The following is a 19,831-nucleotide window of genomic DNA, read 5'->3' as shown; positions in this document are numbered from 1 at the left end:
TCCTTAAGTCACTTCACTGGCTCCTATCCATTTCCGCATTCAATTCAAACTTCTCTTATTGACCTATAAGTGCATTCACTCTGCCGCTCCCCAGTACCTCTCCACTCATGTCTCTCCCTACACCCCCCCCTCGGGTACTCCGTTCTGTAGATAAATCTCTCTTACCTGTCCCCTTCTCCTCTACTGCTAATTCCAGACTTCGTTCCTTTTATCTTGCTGCACCTCATGCCTGGAATAGACTACCCGAGCCTTTACGTCTAGCCCCGTCTCTGGCCGTTTTCAAGTCCAAACTTAAAGCCCACCTCTTTACCACTGCATTTGACTCCTAACCACTACTCACTTGCCCTGTCCTTTTATCCTCACCCCTTTATTCCCTTACCCTTATTGTTCTGTCTGTTTACCTGTCTTATCTAGATTGTAAGCTCTTTGAGCAGGGACTGTCTTTTTGTGTATGGTGTACAGCGCTGCGGATGCCTTGTAGTGCTATAGAAATGATGAGTAGTGGAAGAAAACAAGATGGCGTTTGAGGAGGATGTTGGTCTCTGAGCTCCTGACTCTCGCTAAGCTCTAGGTTGAGATTTCCCTACCCGACGGACATCATGGGTAAGAGGAAAGGGAAGACGGCGATGCTAACCTCCTCAGCTCCCGTAAGCTCTACTCCCCGGCAGCTGACACTTGAGAGTTGTGGAGTACAGAGAATTGAGCCGCAGACACACACGAAGGCCAGCTCTGACGTTGGATTGCCAGACTGCAGTATCGAGGGGGCATCGTTAAGCCCGCCATTACTCTCTGCTCCTCCACGACCCGGAAGCAGTTTGCTTGCAGCGGGATTCCAGTCTGTAGAACCGTCCGAAGAGGCAGGCCGACAGAATGTGAGAGGAGGGCCCTCTACAATGGAGACCCCAGTTACGACTACTACCTGGAAAGAAGGGGTAGTAAACCCTCTCTACACCAGTGAATCGGGAAGTGCCTCCGGGGGTATTCGTGGACCGGTAAAACCTGCAGTGATCACTCTAGAGAGCCTATGGGACGCCATCCAGGGCATGAACAACAACCTACTCCAGGTAACTGATGTTATAAAAGAGGATATAAATTCCCTAAAAACTTTTCAGAATCTTACTGCTTCTCAAGCACAGAAAAATGAAGAACAAATTGGGACAATGAATGGTGAAATTAAACTTCTCCATGACTTAACAACTACAATGCTTAAGGATAAAGAGGTACTGGTTAAAAAAGTTGAATACCTTGACAACCAAGCAAGAAGGAATAACCTTAGACTTCTTAATTTTCCTAAAATACCGTTAATTCCGCCAGTTGACATGTTTAAAAGATATTTGGAAGAAGTCTTAAATATTCCTAAGGATGCCTTACCACTGGTTGCCAAGGCGCAGTATATTTTGGAGTTAAATCTGCTTTACCAGAAGCCCCACCTGATTTAAATATATCAGCTTTTTTGGAGAACTCTTTAGAGATAGTGACACAGAGATTGACTCTTATAGTTTCTTTTGCTTTTGAAGTAGATAGAAATAATATTTTTCGTTTGTATTTTAAGCATATGCAAGCCAAATTTATGGGGGATGAAATCCAGATTTATCCAGACCTCAACAGGGATACTCAGAAAAGACGTCGCGACTTTTTAATTTTAAAGCCAAGGATTATTGCCTTAGGCGGATTATATATGCTGAAGTATCCCTGTAGATGCTTGGTTACACTTGAAAATGTTAGTTATGTTTTCTTAGACCCTCAAAAATTGGCTGTATTTATAAAAGCCAAGGAAGAGGGGAAGGTTCTACCCTGAATGACAACATAGGAAAAGATACTGTTAATGCCTGCTAGTGTGTGGATAACGCTCTCCACCTTGATTGATTAAATTTATTTCCTTTCTATTTTTCTGATATCTTGTTTTCCCAAATATGGTGGTCATTATGTATATGATTTAATTTTCCTTTGATATGACAATATTGTTCAATTAATCTTAAACCTTGCATTTATAGTGATATGAATGTATTATTTTCAAAAGTTATAAATAAAAAATATAAAAAAAAAAAGAAGAAATGATGAGTAGTAGTAGTAGTAAATTAGTCACTATATTGTTTTAAAAGTGACTTATTAGAGCAATAACCTTAATGAAACTGCTGCCAATAGGCAGTCATGCATAATGTGCTCATCACCATTATCGGTCTAGCTCATTAAAAGTGCAAGTGATTGTAAAACACATGTGTTGAAATCCAAAACAAATTTATTTATATATTTATTTGTTTGTTACATTTGTATCCCACATTTTCCCACCTATTTGCAGGCTCAATGTGGCTTACATGGTACCGGAAAGGCGTTTACCGATTCCGGTGTGAACAGTACAATGTGGTGTTGTGGTATGATGAAGATCATATGGCAGGGCCACAGTGAGGATAGTCGAGCAGAAGAATAGTGGTATGTTCATTACGTGCTTTAGTTTTCTTGTGTAGCCGAGGTCAGGCATTTAAGTAGGATCGGGAGGGTATGCCTTTCAATCACTGTCAATGTAATATGTTCAAGTCCAAAACAGTTTCAATTACTGTTAGTATAACAGTTATGCCCTTGAATGTACTAACCCGCTTGGCTAGAACAACGCACAAGTAAATTGTCAATTTATCTCAGATAGCCTTGAGATACTTAGGCTGTACTTACAAATGTAGACACCAGTGGTTCGTTGCCAGAGAACGTGGTGAAGGCGGTTAGCTTAGCAGAATTTAAAAAGGGGTTAGACGGTTTCCTAAAGAACAAGTCCATAAACCGCTACTAAATGGACTTGGGAAAAATCCACAATTCCAGGAATAACATGTATAGAATGTTTGTACGTTTTACGTTAAATGTGTACCTGTATATGCTAGTTTTTAAAACATTTACGTGCGCAACGGATGCATAAACGATAGCACCCAGTTCATAGAATTGCCTTTTGTGTAAATTTTTGCCATGCTGTTTTTATTTGGGGGTGGTGTAAGGAATTCAAATATTTTCCCATTGTCAGTGACATCAGAGTTTTTGTCAGAATGTCAGAATGGGAGGAGCAGAAATTTGTGAATCTCAAGGGGAGATATCAGGGAAGGAACAGGGCTAAGTGCTGAGCCTGTTCTTGGACTCGTTCTACTTCATTCTTCTTGAGGTATGCTAGTACCTGCAGCGATGATTTCAATGGGTTGAATTAGGGATTACATATATACAATATCAAGCCATCTTACTGATTGAAAAGAATCACCTCAGATGGTGTAAAAACAGAATATAAAATGCACAAACAAAGTAAATTCAAAGTCAAAGCCCAACATGTATAATGTTATTTTATTTGCCAAAACTGCACCACAGCAGCATTTGAACAAGAAATTGAAATGTTTTTCAGTTCTGTTTGTGACATCCCCCTCCCCCCCAATATGAGCAGAGCTTCTAAAGGCACTATGAAGAGTGATACAAAGTGAAAGCCTCTCTTGGCGTTTTGTGAAAATCAAACTTGCATGCTTCTTCTTCCTCTACCAACCATTCACTACCTGTGTACACTTTTCTTTACATAGTCCAGAGCACTGTTCTGACTTGAGACCCGAATATTTTATTTATTTATTTGCTGCATTTGTATCCCACATTTTCCTACCTATTTGCAGGCTCAATGTGGCTTACATTATGTCGCAAAGGCGAACATCATTAACAGAATACAGAATATCTGCTGTTTGTGAGCTGACTTCATTGTGACCTGATAATGGGCTCTTAACCTTGATTCCTGCTAATCAGTCTTTGTAATATCTTTATCTTATTTCCCGCCTCTTACTCCACTGGGGCAGGGAAGGGTCTCCTGCGTGGGCTTCTTCTAAAATGCTGATTCTTTTACTGTCCAAAATACTCCTGTGGAGTCCTTCTACCCGCTATTCCTGCTCTTGTTGTTAAATCCTGCCCCTAGTTGGGGCTGGGAGTAAGATGGAAGCAGTAAATACAGTCTGGGGTGGGGTGAAGGCGGGGAGTAGAAGGGAACTGTGTGCACTAGTCTTTAGCAGAAGGCAAACTCTTGGTTGCTCAAGGGAAGGTTTCCTGATTCAGCACTTTGGAACTACGGATTACAGCAGAAAAAAATGTACTTCTCTCCCCTGCCCCAATAAAATTATAACTTTTTTTTGTAGTAGGGCAGTGAAAGGCCAACACACAGAACCACTGCAAACTGAAAAGATTATGAGGAAGCTGGAGACTTAATAGACAACAGGGTGGACATGAAGAGCAGATGAGTAACTGGCTGATGATAGATTGACACAAAATTTCCAAAGGCATTTTTATATTTACACTGACATTCCCCTAAACAATTGTTTTCAGAATAGTGTATGTCAGGAGTGTATGGTGAATGAATGTTTTTCTGGGAAAGTGTGGGGAGGGGGGAAGATATTTCTGTACATGTGAGGATGTGAGGGGTAAAGATCACACAAATATACAAAATACTGACTTTGACATGCACATGTGTGCACATATGTGCATGAAGATGAATATTCTGGCTGTTATTCTGTAATGGTGTACCTAATTTACATACTCATAGCTCGTAAATGGAAGGGGGCGTACACAGGAGTGGAGCATGGGCAGGACATAGGTGGGGATCCCTAACTTGTAGAATACTGCAAGTTTCACAAGAGCAGCCACATTTAAGTGCTCACACTTACACCACCTCTAGGTCTCACATTATTGCAGGCATCAATATGCCAATACCGGGTTACGCTTGTATTCTATAATGGAACCTAGAAACCAAGATTCCATTCTAGAATAATCTCCCACTGCACAGTTTAAACGGAGGCGCCCACTTATGGGACACATTTTACACAGAAAATGTGGGTCAATGAAAAACAGAGCTATACTGTGACCACGTGTGTAAGTATCTTACACCTGCTAACAGTCCATGTAGAAATTTCAAAACAAAAGCCCCCTGTGGATTTTCCCTCTCTTGACCTTTCTAAGAAGTATGCAAGTGTACTCTGAAAATACACTTTCCCTGGGTTTTCCCTCTATTAATACCTGGTATGATTTTCAGTAGGGCTTTTCTTGTGGTTAAACATCTGTTTACCTATGAGGAAATCTTTGAAAATGTCCCTCCTTATCAGCATGTGGCACTAAAACTTATTGCTCACCACACTGAATGGTTTTTACCATGCACATTACATTTTTACCAATGTGCACAGAAGCTTTTATTTTTTTTTCTTACCATAGGCTTTATTGAATTAGCCTTTTTGTATCTGAGCAGCTACTGCTTTTCCCCTTTGGGGGGTCTTTTTTCACTAAACTGCACTAAAATGTGGCCTGCACTGTGACTATCACGTGGGTTTCCTGTGTGCTGAGGTCACTTTTAGAGTAGCTGTAAAATGACTACATTTTCCATTTCCTCAATTAAAGGCCATGCACTAATGTCCCAATGGCCTGTAGCGGGGGGGGGGGGGGGGGGGGGGGGGGAGGGGGGAACCCTTATTGACACATTTTGTATGCAGTAAGGGCTCCCAGACTATATGCTAATCTGTTATTGCATGGCAATGTAGCTGTGCTAACTGATTAGCGCGGGGAACGCCTAATTTCTGCATTCAAGTGGTAGATGAAATTTAATGTGGACAAATGCAAGGTGATGCACATTGGAAAGAATAATCTGAATCATAGTTACCTGATGCTAGGGTCCACCTTGGGGGGTCAGCACTCAAGATAAAGATTTAGGTGTCGTTGTAGATCATACGCTGAAATCTTCTGCTCAGAGTGTGGCAGCAACCAAAAAAGCAAACAGGATGCTAGGAATTATTAGGAAAGGGATGGTGAATAAAACTGAAAATACTATAATGCCTTTGTATTGCTCTAAGGAATTAGAAGACAGAATAGTTGTAAGAATCATATTTAACAATTATAGTAATAATAAAATAAAATTAATTTTACAAAATGCTTTAAACTCACAGTGATACAAACTCATAAACTTATGAAGAGGCAGTCAAGAGTTATATATGACTTCATTGGCAAGGAGGATAACAGAAGTGTTAATGCAATCAAAACTGTTACCTTTACTCAACTATAATTAACTGAACTGTGTCATGTGAGGGTGAAGAGTCTGAAGGACACATGAGTGACAGCACCTAAGCTTGTATCTAGGAATAGGTTGTGGAAATTGTACTGAGCGGCTTTCCACCTGGTTTCTGTTCATATATTCATCAGATCGCATCAACTTAGTGAAAACCTGAAGCAAAGGAACCAGAGACAAGGAGATCTGCTTTATGGTTTATTAGTATTTGATATCCCACTTTAACTGGTGTGTAGGTCAAAGTAGATTTTAGAATTTCAAAATTAAGGGGTGCGTTAGCATTTTTAGTGAGTGCTAATGATTAGCTAGCGCTAAATGTTAGCGACATCCATAGGAATTTATGGGCATCTCTAGCGTTTAGCGCACACTAAAAATGCTAATGTGCCTTTTTAAAAGGACCCCAAAGTTAACCAGAAAATAACTACAATATTTAATAGGGCAGTAAAAACTCAGTCACTAAAAGATCACTCCTACTACTTATACTACGTCAGAATATGTCTAAGCAGGCACTCCTAAGTCATAAGTTCCAGATCAACGTCCACATACCACAGAGAAAAAATGAGCAAGGGAAACCTGTGACAATTCAGCATGAAGATCAGGAGGGAGCTCATTCCAGGGAAGAAAGCAGAGTACTGAGTAGGTGTCCTAAATGGTAAGGGAAGAATGAGATGATGTTCATTAAGTAAACAACGTATGACCACCTAAACTTCTGGAAATCACTAAAAACTAAAATGTTCAAAAAGGCATACCCTACCGACCCAACCTAAATACCTGAACCCTGCAATACAAGCATATCCATTAAGGATGTCCTGAAAATCTGGTCTGTTTGCAGCCCTCGAGGATTGAACTTGGACTAGGCTGGGCTAGGTTGTACCTGCATTTCATTGTGCTTCTTCCCAGGGCATTGCCGATGCGGTAAGCGGGGTAAGCACCGCAGGAGGGCGCCCACCTCTGGAGGGCGCCGCCGCGGTGCTTACCCTCGCCCCGCACCGCCGAGGCCTTTAAATCTTTTACTTGCAGTCGCAGCAGCGTCTGTGAAAGCGGAGCGCTGCCGACGTCTCCCTTCCTTTCGCGCTGTTGTTCCCTCAGTGTCCCGCCTTCTTCTGATGTCAGAAGAAGGCGGGACACTGAGGGAACCAACACAGCGCGAAGGGAAGGGAGACGTCGGCAGCGCTCCACTTTCACAGACGCTGCTGCGACTGCAAGTAAAAGATTTAAAGGCCCCCAGGGCGCGCCGCAATCATCTTCACGGGGGGGGGGGGCGCGCGCACGCGCCAACTGTTCATCTGCGGGGGGGGGGGCGCCAACTGTTCATCTGCGGGGGGCGGCACAGACCCTTGGCACGGGCCTGCTTCTTCCACTCAATGTGCTCTTGGTTTTTTACAGTACTTTTCATCAAATTATCATTTTAGACTGAAGAAGCATTTTGTTATATCTTAAAAATTTCAAGAACAGATTATGTAATCATGGCAGAGGAGCAGTTAGAGCAATGGACAAAGAAATAACAGTTGAAATCTCATGTCCCCCACTGATGTTCCTTGTGACATTGGGCAAGTCACTTTGGGGTCCTTTTACTGCTGTGGCAGAGAGAACAGCAGCGCTGGAGGAAGACTCTACTGATGTAAAAGGACCCCTGTGGTGGCATCAGTGTGCTCCCTTTTACCACAGTGGGTAAAATGCATTGGTTTTTTTTAATACAGGAAATGGCCGTGTGGTAAGTGAACCTACTTGCTGCGTTGCCATTTCCTGAGGAACTCTTACCGCCACCTATTTAGGAGGCAGTAAAGGTTCCCACGCTAACCTGGCAGTAACCAGGCAGCGTGTGGGGCTTCCTGATTACTGCCGGGTAAGCCCCTGGTGCTAAAAAAACCTACATTTTTTCAGCGATGGATATGGCATGTGGTGGAGGGCAGGAACTGCTGCTGGGCTCCTGAGGTAACCCAGCAGTAGTACGGAACTGGCACATGGCAAGCCGCGGTTGGCTTGCCATGCCTTTGTAAAAGGGCCCTTTTATTTCCTGTTACTTCAGGTAGGGCTGCTGAGGGGGGGGGGGGGGGGGGGGCAAAATTCTCCGGGCCTGGGCCTCCAAGGGGGGCCCAGCACAGGGGTCTTTCTCTCTCTCCTGCTCCTGACAGGACCTGGGTGATCATGCCCCGACAGGAGCAGGAGAGAGAAAACTCCAGTGCTGGGCCCCCCTTGGAGGTTGGGGAGGACCTGGAGGAGCAGACACAGCAGGCTGGCGGGGGACCTTGCCAGCAGAAGAGATCTTCCTCCAGCGCTGCTCTTCTTCAAAGTCTGCCTTATTGCCGTCCAAGCGGCTGATTTTCCCCTCAGGCTGCGCATGCTCGGTTTTGAAACCGAGCATGCACAACCTGAGAGAAAAAGCAGCTGCAGGGGCAGGCCACGTGGCAGAGAGAAGAAGAGCAGTGCTGGAGGAAGACTCTACTGCTGGCGGGGCCTTGGGATCCCCGCCAGCCAAGGTATTACTGTTGCGGCGGGTGGGAGTGACAGTCCTTGCGGCGGGTGGGTGGAGGGGTGGCGGCAATCCTGGGGGGGGGGGGGGCAGTGGCAGCCCTGCCCCAGGCCTGGCTCAGTCTCTCGGCGGCCCTGACTTCAGGTCCCATTAAGATTGCAAACTAATTGGGGTTCAGGCTTGTTCTACCTGATATTGTATACCACCATGAGCATCACTTGGAAAAACAGGCTAAAAATGATGTTATTATTTAACACGAATGTGTGTATTTTACATTGCAAGAAAACTGCAGGCGGCACTGACAAAAGGGCTGTATCTTCCGCTCTGTCAGCTGTCCTAATGAGCTAATAGTAATACTCTGATTGTTTGGCTTATGGACCTTTCCACTCAGTCCAACATGCTGTCATGCATTCCTAAGGCTATTTTTAGGAAGTTATTTCTGTCAGTACTTGAAGTTCACCCTTTATTCATTCTTTGCCTAGAGAGAGTTCAGTCCTTGAACACTCGCAATAAACTTGCAGCTCGTGCTCTTAGCATGTGTCCATCAGGAGTCTCCTTTCTGGGAGCTGGGGCTGGGGGAGGGAGGCAGGCTAAAGTCTAGCAGATGAGTTTTCTGTGATGTAGCCTTTCACCTTCGTGATTACACCAGCTGAAATCAGGCGATGCAGTTCCTGAAGTTCATGCTCTACATTTGAGCGTAGCCCTGCTCACAACAAGCCCTTTGCTCCACTTTCACCAGTTCCAGCCTGCACTTTTGTATACACAAAACCCAGGAATGTAAACATCAACAACTTCCACTGCAGTTTCCATCCTGGAAATCAATCATGTTTGTTTACTATACATGTCCCAGTTGTGGCTTTCGATGGAATATCAGTATAACTAATGATTAACACGTGCACGGTCTCCCTCTCCAGCTGAAAGACCATGTTATATGTACAAACAGTAAACAGTTATACAGAGAGGGCTTGAATGTGTAATTCAGAATTTAGATAGAGCTGGCTGAAACAGCCAGCTTAGTGGGTTGATGTACTAAGAAGCAGAATAGTGAAAAGGCCTGAGTGAATCAGATTGTAAATAAGAGACTGGATTTTCTGTGAGCTGCTGATGTCAGTATACAAAGGGTTGCTTTCTAGTGTCAATCTTTAACCCTTGCACTAGGACCAGATATTTCATGTATCTGCCAGGAACTTCATCAAGAGAAATGTGTTCTGCTTTCACATCAAGTTGCATGCACATTACATCACCAGTGTTTCCGTTTCCTACTGAGAAAAGTAAGAGCACCCGGCTATGTTCTTGAAACTTTTTACATAGTACTTCAAATTTCTTTATTAAATTTAAGGCATAACAAATAATTACATTAACCTCAAAAACCAGCTATGAACATTGGAGATATATGAACAGTACGAGGAACAAAGAACACACCTGTAGTGGACAGAGTTTAATATGCTATGGACCAGAGTGCAAATTTGGGAACAATGTTTGAATAAATAGCTTCATGTTTTATAAACATTGACAGAATAGGTCCAGAGAAGCCCACATTAAAACGAAGTGGAGTTTTGCTTGAAGTTGCTGCTTCTTCATATTTGCAGACTAGGCAGAGCTGGGCCTACCTTTTATGAGGCTCCATTTACTAAGATGCGCTGAAAAGTGGCCTGCGCAGCTGTAGACGTATGTATTGACCTGGAGGTGATTGTGTCTGATGACCTTAAAGCTTCCAAACAGGTAGAAAAAGCGACAGTCAAAGCCAGAAGGATGCTTGGGTGCATAAAGAGAGGCATGGCCAGCAGGAAAAAGGAGGTGGTTGTGCCAGTTGTATAAGTCTCTGGTGAGGCCTCATTTGGAGTACTGCGTGCAGTTCTGGAGACCGCACCTATGGAAAGATATAAACAGGATGGAGTCGGTCAAAAGGGCAGCTACAAAATTAGTAAGCGGTCTTGAATGCAAAAATTATAGGGACAGGCTTATGAATCTCAACATGTATACGCTGGAAGAGAGGAGGGAGAGAGGAGACATGATAGAAACGTTTAAATATCTCAAGGGCATTTATGTACAGGAAGAGAGCCTTTTTCAAATGAAGGAGAGCTCTGGAATGAGGGGGCATATGACAAAGTTAAGAGGGAATAGGCGTAGGAGTAACCTAAGGAAGTATTATTTCACAGAAAGGGTGGTGGAGGCGTGGAATGGCCTCCCGGTGGAGGTGGTGGAGTCGAGGACTGTTCCAGAATTTAAAAAGGCATGGGATAAGCATGTGGGATCGCTTAGGAACAGGAAGAATTAGGGGTTACAGAGGGCAGACTGGATGGATCATATGGCCTTTATCTGCCGTCATGTTTCTGTGTTTCTATTGGATACGCGCAGGTTCATTTTTCAATGCACCTTCAAAAAAAGACCTTTTTGTTTTGGCCGAAAATGGGCATGTGGCAAAATAAAAATTGGTGCATTTCCATCTTGGGCCTGAGACCTTACTGCCACCCATTGACTTAGCAGTAAGGTCTCATGTGTTAACTGGGCAGTAATCGTCAGCGCATGTACACTGCTGAATACCGCCTGGTTAGTGCCACGCGCCAGTAATTTTCCGGCATGCGTAGTGGGCATGCGTAAAAAGTGAAACTACCACCCTGGCCATGCGGTAGCTGGGCAGTAGTTCCGAAATTGGCATGCGTTGCGCACACAACCCCATAATACTTCAACTCTCAGGCTCTGGGGGATCCTGCAGAGGTTCACAGGAGACTCGTACACATGTCAGGAGATCAAGAAAAAATCCATAGGTTTGTTGTTACTTTTTAAGCAGAGTTTTCAAGGTATCATCTGACGACTTTAGGGGGTTTGGCTCAGCACAGTTAATATCAAAGCTGTAGGGAAAACATGACATTGCATTTTGTTCTGATATGATTGCATTTTGCATTTTTTGTGATGTTGTAGATTCTGTGATGTTGCTGGATTTTTGATTTTCATTTTACAATAGAAAATATGATGGCTCAGAATGTACAGGGGGGTTCTGAGCAGAAAAAGACAGAGCATCAGCACCCTGAGAAATGAAACAAAGTAAGATTGCACTGCTCATCACCTCTGAGCTTTCTTGTACTTTATTTAGGTGTCCTTTTATTAAGCTGTTTTATTTATTTTTTGTTACATTTGTACCCTGTGCTTTCCCACTCATGACAGGATCAATGTGGCTTACATGGGGCAATGGAGGGTTAAGTGACTTGCCTGGAGTTACAAGGAGCTGCCTGTGCCTGAAGTGGGAATCAAACTCAGTTCCTCAGGACCAAAGTCCACCACCCTAACCACTAGGCTACTCCTCCAGCAAGTGGCTTAATGGGGGATGCGTTAAAGCATCGTGCGTTCACTTTGGCGTGTGCACCCGCTAACCACGTGGCAAACATTTGGGGGGATTCTTTAGGGGGATTGTCATGGGTAGACAGTAGGCTAACTGGCTAGTGCACAGATAACGAAGAAGTTCATACTGCCTACAAAATAGATGGCAGTAAGTGCTCCTATGGGTTTTTAAAAAATGGTTGTGCACTAATGCCACGATTAGCGCATTGCTGTTAATTAAATAAATAGGAAATTGGGTTTTTTTTAATGGCTGCAGTAAAAATAGCCTTAGGGTGCAAGAATGACATGTGTAAGGGTATGCTAAGGCCATTAACTTTTAATACACTGCCTTGACCTTTAACAGCGAAAAGGTGGTATATCAAATTTTAATTAAACATATACATTTATTAGCAGGGGCATAGCTAGAAGTTGATTTAGGGGGGGGGGGGTCCAGGGGTAGACGGAGGCATCATTACCTCCTTTTCCTACTGGTCATTCCTGCTTTTCCTCTCTGCTGCCATTGCCGCACATCCCCCTCAAAAAATACCTTTGCTGTCGGGGATGCTCAAGCCCCACCAGCTGAAATTTCCCTGCTGGAGCCCTGCCTATGCTGTCTCAGAAGCAGGGAAACAGGCAGGCTGCTCCAACCTCCGATGCCAGGACTTCTGCACATGCTCAGTTCATGAACTGAGCGTGAGCAAAAGTGCCGGAATTGTCCAACTTCCTGCTGCTCAGGCAGCACGGGGAGAGCTCCAGCAGCAAAACTCTTCAGCTATCTGGGCTTGAGCACCCCCACCAGCCATGTATTGGCTGCTACAATTTTGGAGGCGCCTGAGTCCAAAGTGTGTGTGTGTGTGGGGGGGGGGGGGGGGGACCCAGGCTCCCCACTGGCTATGCCAATATTTGTCACCACAGCTTAGTAAAAGGACTCCTTAATTTTTTTAATTTATATTTATATACTGCTTTCCATAGGTATACTTGGGATGGTATGTAGTGATAAAATGAGAAACACAATTCATAATAAATACAGAAAAAAAAACAACCCCAGCAGCATACAATATAGACTAAACCCCCCCCCCCCCCTCTGTTTACTAGGCTGCGCTAGCAGCTGCTGTGTGCTAATGCCGACACAGCCCATTCACTTTAAATGGGCTGTGTCGTTATTGCCATGCAACTTAGTAAACAGGGGGGTAAAAGTGAAAATGAAAGTTTTGTGGCTGTCTTTCTCATTAGAACTGCCAGTTGAGCACATTGTTGGACAGTAAACTGCCAGCATTAACAGAAGAGTGTATTTACTGGGTATCGTAGCCTCCATGAATGCAGCATGCTTGTCTCATAGTTTGAGAAATAATGCTTTTCGTTTCCTTTCAGTAAATCACAAATGATAGAAATTGGCATGCAGCACTGTCAGTGGTGCCAGTAATCTGCCTCACAGTGGAACTGTTACTGTATTTTGTCAATAAGGCCAACAACACTTGCTCTTTGCAGGTTTTTATTATTATTCTAATGGACGGCTTTCATTTTTCTGTTTTCATCATCATCTTAAATCAACCCATGTTGTCCTGTTTTTATTAGGCACATGCTTTCCACTTGCAAATTCCATAGTTGATGGGTAAACATGTTTTCATGTTTCACAGAAGCAGTTTCTTATGAGGTCGACAGCATGTACAGCTGTCTGCAAGGGAAGTTGCAAAAGGCCAGATTTAAAGGCTTTCTGCAGCAGCCATCGGACCATGAATCTCAAGCATAATTCTCTGGCAAAGACAGAACCAGGTAGCTGTGTCCAAATAATCACACTGACGTGCAAGACCATAATGTGAACAGGTTCCATTGTGACTGTATCAGCATGGTCTATTACTACTACTAATCATTTGTATAGTGCTACTAGACATACGCAGTGTACTTTCTCTGTCTCTAGAGGGCTCACAATCTATGTTTTTGTACCTGGGGTAATGGAAGGTTAAATGACTTGCCCAAGGTCACACGGAGTTGCAGTGGGAATCAAACCCAGGTTGACAGGTTGCAACCCGCTGCACTAACCATTAGGCCACTCCTAGAATTAATAAGCATTTCATTAAACCCAAAGGGCTACAAGGTTCTTATACTCTGTCTCCCTCCTGCACTATCTCCTTGGTGCTTCACACTAGTGCTTTGGAGGCCATATCTTGCTAAAGATGTAAAAAGATTGGAAGTGGTGCAAAGAAAAGCTACAAAATGGTATGGGATTTGCGTTGCAAACCATACAAGGAGAGAGTTGCCAACCTGAACATGTATACCTTGGAGGAAAGGAGAAACAGGGGTGACATGATACAGACGTTCAAATATTTGAAAGGTATTAATCCGCAAACAAACTTTTCCGGAGACAGAAAGGTGGTAGAACTGGAGGACATGAATTGAGGTTGAAGGGGAGCAGACTCAGGAGTAATGTCAAAAAGTATCTTTTCACGGAAAGGGTGGTAGATATGTGGAATGCCCTCCTGCGGGTGGTGGTGGAGAATGAAAACGGTAATGGAATTCAAACGTGCATGGGATAAACACAAAGGAATCCTGTTTAGAAAGAATGGATCTACGGAATCTTAGCGGAGATTGGGTGGCGACTAAGGTATTTGGAGAGTAAAACCTCTGAAGGGCAGACTTCTACGGTCTGTGTCCTGATTGTGACTGAATAGATATGGATGGGCTGGAATGTAAATTTAAAGGGGCTTCAACGTTAGCTTCAGAACTTTTAGTACAGGAACAGTGCTGGGCAGAATTTTACGGTCTGTGCTGGAGAAAGGCAGGGACAAATCAAACTTGGAAATGCATATAAAGTATCACATACCATGCAAAATGAGTTTATCTTGTTGGGCAGACTGGATGGACTGTTCAGGTCTTTATCTGCCGTCATTTACTATGTTATGCAACAAGCTTCTACTCTGTGTCCCTTTATTAATCTTTCTGCCTGTTTCCCTAACATCTTAATTTGGTTCCAAATATATTTATAGAAACCAATTTTTCAAAATATTGGGGATTCTAAACTCGACAAATTAACCCGTTTTGGTCACAGTGAAGGAGTTTGCTCGTCATTATGGATACATCTTTACTTTTACAGTTTTAACAAACATTTCTTTTATTTCCAATAGGTGTTAAGTTTTGGGCTTAGCATGCAATAGTACAGAATTTTAATGCATGGCAAGCCCAAAACTAACGTTGCATGAAGAAGGGGCATTTCCAATATTTTTTATTTCAGGTCGTGCATTAACATTAAGATTAATCAATTTGAGGATTCCGGTTTCCAAGATGGCCACCGAGTGAAACGGATGTGTGTGTGAGCTCCTGCGTTTAACCACTAACTTTTGAGATGCCAAAAAGGAGAGGTTGGGCCACTGCTGTTACCCCCCCCCCCCCCCCCCCAGCGGCAGAACCCTTCGGTTCGTCCCGGGTCCATTCTTTCTTATATGCAGTGAACTCTGGATTTAGAATTGTTGGTGAGCGGCCCACTTGTTCCATCCGGGGCAAATGGAGGTCTTGAGTAGAACCATGGGCTGGAAGTTACATTAAGCCCCGACATTAGAGTTCCTCCCCTGCAGCCGCGAGGAAGCAGCTCCCCAATGACGGCGTCTTCTATCCTGGATGTTACAGGAACAGAAAGACGGAAGGTACAATACGATCAACTTGGGGATACGAGTTGCAAACCCGTCTGTTACCTGTGGAGACGATTTCAACGGGAGAGTTTCGAGCTCCGAACCGAGAAGCAGAAATTATCCTTCAACATTCTGTGGTACTGACCACTCAATTTACATCTCTACTTAATAAACCTACTGAAGTGACTTTAGACAATCTTTGGACTCTTATAGCTGACTTAGGAAAAGTATTATGGCCCCAGTTAAAAAAAATAACGGAAGAAATAGTAGTTTTAAAGGGGAATTTAAAAGAAACAGAAAGTGGATTGAAAACTTCGAACCATCACGTTCAAAATCAAGAAAAGGATATTCAGCAAATTCAACTTTTGCAAAACAACATGGTTAAAGACTTGATGACTCTCAGAAGAAAGACTGAAATATTTGAAAATTACTCTAGAAGTAATAATCTACGTTTTACTAATTTTCCTCAACAAAAATCAGTCTCTCCTCGGGAAATGTTAAAAAACTACCTTTAAGATGTTTTGGTGGTTGAGGATAATAATATCCCCCCATCTTCACAGGTTTATTACCTCCCCATTAAAGGCGAAGAAAACCAACAATTCCAGAACAATCAGGCCCTAGATGTTTCAGCATTGTTGGAAACATCTGGCTAAGAGCAAGTAACATCTACCACCTTGGTGGCTACAGTCGCCTTAACTCCAGATAAAATTTGGATTCTAAGATTATTTTTTCAAAACAAAGAAAAGACTTTTAAAGGTCTTAAAGTTCGAATTTATCCGGATGTTTCAAGGGATAACCAAAAAAGACGTCAGCAATTTCTTCAAAAGAAATCAGAAGTACTTCAACTAGGAGCAACCGTCTTCCTTAAATATCCATGTAAATGTTTAATCAGATACCAGTTGCAGAAATTTGCCTACTATGAACCTTCTCAAATCACAGCCTTTATAACATCTAGACGAGATGCTGGAAGTAGTAATACCTAGCATTTACTCTTATTAATAATTATAATCCTGTACATCTGCTAAGTTTTTTTTTACTTATTTCCTTAAACTCCATCTCTTAGGAATCTTGGACCCATATTTATATTTTTGTTACATTTGTACCCCGCACTTTCCCACTCATGGCAGGCTCTATATGGCGGGCAATGGAGGGTTAAGTGACTTGCCCAGAGTCACAAGGAACTGCCTGTGGAAGGAATTGAACTCAGTGCCTCAGTTACCAGGAACAAAGTCCATCACCCTAACCACTAGGTCACTCCTCCACTCCTATTGTGGACTTACGTGAAGTTAAAAGTAAATATTTTCTTCCTTTCATATATTATATATTCATATATTTCATAAATTAACCAAACTTTTCTGTAGAAGTATCTTTGCTTGTTTAATAATGCAAATTGATAAAAAAAAAATCAAAACAAAAACAAAACATTAAGATTAATGCACGGTACTTGCTCCCAATTAATGTGAAACACTTAGCATCTCCTATTTAGATAAGTGTTCTGCATTAGCCAGTTAGCATGATGTTACGTGTAACATGCTAGCTGAATAACACTTCCATGACCACTCTCTGCTCATGCCACACCCCCTGATAAAACTTTTTCAACAAATTCAGTAGTGCGCGGAAATAGGTGAACTGCCTCAAAACCCCTTAACATGGTCACACGGTAGCCTAAAATGATACGCTACTGCCTGTAAGTGCTGCAGAGCACTTCTCATGTGCTTAACTGATGAGAAAAAAAAGTTGCACGTGTCACTTTTCTGCTTTCTTTTCTCTGCTGTTTTTCCTGCTTAACTGCAAAATATGATTTCTTTCTCAGTCCTCAAACGACCTACAGCTGAATCTGCAGTCTGGGAAAACAGCATTTCACTGACAACTTGATCTGCATGCGATAAGCTTCTGGTACCTTCTATTCCCGCTATAAACTTGTTTTTTGTCAAGTCTCCTCTATAGCTGCACAGCGACCTACCGCATGAATCCCACAGCAGATTTCAGCTGGAAACTGGACATATTACAGAAAATGAAAGGTTGGCTTGGGACAAACTGACAGGAAGCCAGGGCTTGAGGGCTTGAAAACTGCTCCCTTAGAATAAACTTTGCACAGTCATGCAACTCTGTCAGGAGGAGCTCAGGACATGGATACTTTTGAAACTGAAAACAACAAAGGATCAAGCTGAATACATGCAAGTTTTACTGAGGTCAGGAAAGGACAGCTAATTGCTATAAGGTGGACTGGGAAGAACCACAGAATAGAATTCATGTTTCTATATTAGTCAAGTTGAACAACCAGTGGTTATTTTTGGATGCCTTGAGAAGGAACAGCAGAGCTCAGTGGACGTGCAGAGCTTTAGCTTGCCGTGGCTATGATTAGATGGTGGTGAGTGGTGACAATGAAGCATAATGTGCAGTTTGCAACCCGCCTCCCCGCTCAGTATATGCTAATGTATACAATACAAGTAGTGGAGGGCAGGGCAGTTGTCAAAACATGAGCTTGTTGCCTTATGCACTACTGTCTTCCCCAGTGATTGCCTTGGTTTCATTGTCAAAATATTTAGGCATGAGGCCTACATGCAAGGAATATTTAAACAATTATAACCCCCTTCTCGGTACAAATCTTAGATGGGGGGGTTTTGATCCTGGGAACCCACTGGGGGGTTAGGAGGGAGATTTACCTCCAGCACACAAAGTGGTACATGAAACCAGCCTAAGGAGACACTCCTGCTTATAATTGAAATAGAAAAACGCCTATATTGTGACCCAAATCGGGAGATAGACGTTTATCTCACAAAAACGAATAAAGCGGTATAATCGAAAGCCGAATTTGGACGTTTTCAACTGCACTCCGTCACGGATGCGGACAAAGTTGATGGGGGCGTGTCGAAGGCATGGTGAAGGCGGAACTGGGGCGTGGTTATCGGGCAATCAGAGATGGGCGCCTTTCGCCGATAATGGAAAAAAAATATGCGTTTTTAGCGAGAATTTAGGGCACTTTTCCTGGACCCTGTTTTTCCACGAATAAGGCCCCAAAAAGTGCCCTAAATGACCAGATGACCATTGGAGGGAATCGGGGATGACCTCCCCTGACTCCCCCAGTGGTCACAAACCCCCTCCCACCACAAAATATGCTGTTTCACAACTTTTTATTTTCACCCTCAAATGTCATACCCACCTCCCTGGCAGCAGTATGCAGGTCACTGGAGCAGTTATTAGGGGGTGCAGTGGACTTCAGGCAGGTGGACCCAGGCCCATCCCCCCCACCTGTTACACTTGTGCTGGTAAATGGGAGCCCTCCAAACCGCCCCCCAAATCCACTGTACCCACATGTAGGTGCCCCCTTCACCCCTTAGGGCTTTAGTAATGGTGTAGACTTGTGGGCAGTGGGTTTTGAGGGGGATTTGGGGGGCTCAACACCCAAGGGAAGGGTGCTATGCACCTGGGAGCTGTTTTACCTTGTTTTTTTTTTTTGTAAAAGGTGCCCGGTTGGTGTCCTGGCATGTGAGGTGGACCAGTGCACTACGAATCCTGGCCCCTCCCACGAATAAATGTCTTGGAGTTATTCGTTTTTGAGCTGGGCTCTTTCGGTTTCCATTATCGCTGAAAAACAAAAATGCCCAGCTCAAAAAAAAATAAACGTCCATGTTTTTCGAAAATACGCTTCGGTCCGCCCCTTCACGGACCCGTTCTCGGAGATAAACGCCCATGGAGATAGACGTTTCCGTTCGATTATGCCCCTTACTGTGATCCAAATATTGGGGGGGGGGGGGTAGTGTTAGTGACTTGGACATTCGAAAGAATCCGTAAGAACATAAATAGCCATGCTGGGTCAGACCAGTGGGCCATCTAGCCCAGTATCCTGTTTTCCAAACAGTGGCCAAGCCAGATCACAAGTACCTGGCAGAAACCCAAATCGTGGCAACTTTCCATACTAAAAATCCCAGGGCAAGTAGTTGCTTCCTACGTCTGTCTCAATAGCAGACTATAGACTTTTCCTCCAGGAATTTGTCCAAACCTTTTTTAAACACAGATACGCTAGCTACTGTTACCGCATCCTCCGGCAAAGAGTTCCAGAGCTTAATTATTCGTTGAGTGAAAAAATATTTCCTCCTATTTGTTTTAAAAGTATTTCCATGTAACTTCCTCAAGTATCCCCTAGTCTTTGTACTTTTGGAATGAGTAAAAAATTCAATTTACTTCTACTCGTGCTACACCACTCAGGATTTTGTAGACCTCAATCATATCTCCCCTCATCCGTCTCTTTTCCAATGGGGTCAGAAATAGGTCCTAGCCTTATAAGTGTTAAAAAAAAAACATGATCACTTATAAGGATAACTTTTGATTGTATAAGTTGCTATATGGCCTAGCTCTTATTCAAGT

Source organism: Microcaecilia unicolor, chromosome 2 (genome assembly GCF_901765095.1).
Source record: "Microcaecilia unicolor chromosome 2, aMicUni1.1, whole genome shotgun sequence".
Lineage (NCBI taxonomy): Eukaryota > Metazoa > Chordata > Amphibia > Gymnophiona > Siphonopidae > Microcaecilia > Microcaecilia unicolor.
This window is presented reverse-complemented; position numbering follows the sequence as displayed.